The sequence below is a fragment of the Hakea prostrata genome, chromosome 1 (assembly GCF_041222555.1).
Source record: "Hakea prostrata isolate BN-2017 chromosome 1, UWA_Hpros_2, whole genome shotgun sequence".
NCBI classification, from domain to species: Eukaryota; Viridiplantae; Streptophyta; class Magnoliopsida; order Proteales; family Proteaceae; genus Hakea; species Hakea prostrata.
In genome coordinates, this window is record NC_142600.1 from 48,561,189 (window position 1) to 48,564,642 (window position 3,454).

Below are 3,454 nucleotides of genomic sequence, written 5' to 3' on the forward strand. Positions count from 1 at the left end.
TTCGCCACACAAATTGTGTGGGCTCTTAAAGACCCTTTGGGGGGCCCTATGAATTATTTTATTATATTAAATAACTAAGACTCACATATATTTTATGGGGCCCACACATAATCTAAACCCGAATCAGCTGGACAGCTACTCTCTAATCTGTGAGCTAACACCACACAACCATCTATTTCTTTTTGCTTCTTCTCTCTCTAAGATCTGCTCGTGCAGAGGAGGTGATTCTCTCTTTCTCTTAGACACACACAGCTCTTTTGTTTTGTTTGTCTGTTTGTTTGCTTTTACTCTTCTTTTTCGTTCCTTGTGTTTTTTTGTTGACAGATTTTTTCGCAATGATCCTTTGGTTTTTGAACTGAGTTTCTCTTGTTTGGGGTTCAAGAGATTGAACTGGTGGAAACCCGTGGGAGAGATGGTCTCTAACACATCATGCTCAAGGCCTATATCAGAAAGTGTGAAGGATAAGTCTCTGAATTCAAATGAATTCAAATGAATTCAGAGACTTATCCTTTACAGAAAGGAGGACAAGGGCTTCAGAAAGTACAAGCCCTGAATTGTCCAAGGTGTAATTCAAAAACACATGCATTTATTTCTTAGTATTAATGATAATTTTGTCAACAGTCAAAATGAAACATAGTCACTGAAAAGTTTTTAGAGCTTTAGCCTCAAATATCAGTACTAAACAGTACTGACATCTTCAGTGACCTGGGAAGCAGTGGTATTTAACATAAAAAGGCAGCTGATAGGGACTCATGTTGGCATTATAACAATTTTAACATTTGTAAAACTTAAATTACGTATATAAAATTGCGACCAAGATTTAAACAGGTGATTGACAACAACTATCGATCAAAGATCCTGTCAATATCTTACTCAAATCAGGTCTGAATTGTATAATCTTAGACTTAGATCCTCTAATTGAATAGACTATCTTACCATTAAGATACTCAAAATACTTAACTTATGCTTACATCTACAGAGACAGAAAGAGGGCTTACAATTAAAAGGAGAGATTCGATAGTTTTACAAAATAGAAGAGAGGAACTACTGAAATACCATTTGGAAACTGGGAGATGGAAAGCAACATTGTCTACCTGAAACAAATGCAATTCAGATGAGATATCGACAGTTTTAAAAAATAGAAGCAGAAGTATAACTAGTAGTTTGAAGGAATATTAGCCTGAAACAAACTTCCAAGGGCTTTGAATCTTTCAATCCTACTAGTACCACCTCCTCTTGTATGGTGGATGGGACAACTCAGTTTTTTAATTTCATTTGAATCAAAACTAATGTTATTCAAATAACAATAATAAGGGTATACACCACAATAATAACTATACGCCATAAGAGTAGTATCTGAACCTAAAATGATATGATTGAGTAGATGACTTGTATTGGGCTAGGATTTTCCCACCATTCATCATGCCAATGGTAACTAGTGACCTAAACCCTAGCCAAGATGTGAAGTGACTATACCCACTTACATGGGATCCGAATAGAGGTAACTAGTCCTGTGAGGGCTTAGAGTGATGAGACCTACCTAGAGGAGGCTAATGTTATATCTTAATGTGTGTCTACCTAGAAGGAGACCCGCATCGGTTAACGTATAGGAGCATCATTACATCACATTGTATAATGTTGACACTCTGTACCATGTTAGCATATTATTGTTATTACTTTTTGAATGATTTTAGGATATGCATATTTATATGAATTACTCAATGAGTTCCTTGGAACTCATCCCTCGTGGTTTGTTGTTTTTAGATGTCCATACAAGTGAAGAAGAAATCCCGAGCTCGAGTTAGAGAATATTTCTCCTTGATTATATAGTTGAGGAAACAATGGAATCATTGTGGCTCGTGGTAAGATCCAAGTACCACTATGGAGTACTATTACAACCTCGATCAACAATGACAGGGACGCCTAATGCGCCGTTGGGACTATGATTTAGACATTGACCCAAAGATGCAAGTGTAAAGATGCTTGGAGAAGCGGGCAAAACAATAGAAGAAATAGATTTTGTTCTAGTTTATTCTTTTCGGTTCATATTTCTTTTGATGATTAGTTTTATTAGATTTGACTTTCCTTCGCTTATTTGATTTGAGATCCTTCTAAGATCCTTGAATACTTTTGATATTTATTTTCTAATATTAAACATTTGATTTGTTCTTGCTCATGATTGTGTTATTATGTGGAATTGTGTGTAATGTGACTTGAAATCAAATCTTGTGGTGTGGATCACTTCGTCGGTTATTTGAGTGGATGGATGCGACTAAGTGGAATTGACAAAGTATTTCCAAAGTGATGGAGCCAATGAACTTACTAAAGGAGCTTTCAAAATTGTTCTTGATGAAATGGAATTCTTTCTAGAATTCCATGTCCACACACCCTTGAACAAAAAGGAGTTTCTGGATTGTATTACCTTAGCAGTTTCCAACTCTTGGCCAATTCACCAACTGGATGTCAAAAATGCGTTTCTCAATGGTACACTCACAAAGGATGAATACATGGAACAACCTCAGGGCTTCATTTCAACTGACAAGTCAAACCATGTTTGCCATATGAAAAAGGCTTCATATGGCCTTCGCCGAGCACCTCATGCTTGGTTCCAACACTTCGCCTCTTAGTTGGTTCATGAAGATTTCGGTCAAAGTTCAGGTGATACATCCATGTTCACGCTCACCACTTCCTATGGATTAATTGTGCTACTATTATATGTGGATGATATCATCCTAACAATGGAGCATCTCAATACAATCCATGCCATCATCTAAAGACTCAGTAAAGAATTTGCTACGATCAACTTAGGCCCATTACACTATTTTATGGGTATTGAGGCAAAGTGTGATTCCTCTGGCATCTTATTAATTCAAAACAAGTACTCCTTGGATCTTCTTCAAACCATTGGAATGGAATCCGCAAAGCCATGTATCACTCCTGTTGATTCTCGATCCAAATATCGACAACAAGCTGGTGAACCATTGGTAAATCCCACTTTGAATATCGAAGAATAGTTGGTGCATTGCAATACCTAATCATAACCAGACTAGATATTTCTTTTGCAATCAACCAAGTATGCCAATTTATGCACCAACCGATAGATCATCATCTCCAAGCTACCAACAGAATTCTAAGGTATGTTAAACATACTGTGTGGGGCAATAGTTTTTTCTCAAACCTATACAATTTAATCTTATGGCAGCAAATATATATGCAAATTGGGTAGGATGTCCAGATACACGCCGATCCATAGGAGGTTTTTGTACATTTTAGGATGTAATTTGATCTTATGGTCTTCCAAGAAACAACCTACAATATCACGTTCTAGTGTTGAAGTAGAATACAAAGCCTAGCAGTGACAACATCTTAAATTCTCTGGTTGTCCTATCTACTACGAGATCTCAATATTCGGGTTCTCAAGCCATTTTTAGACTATTGTGATAACATCTCAGCC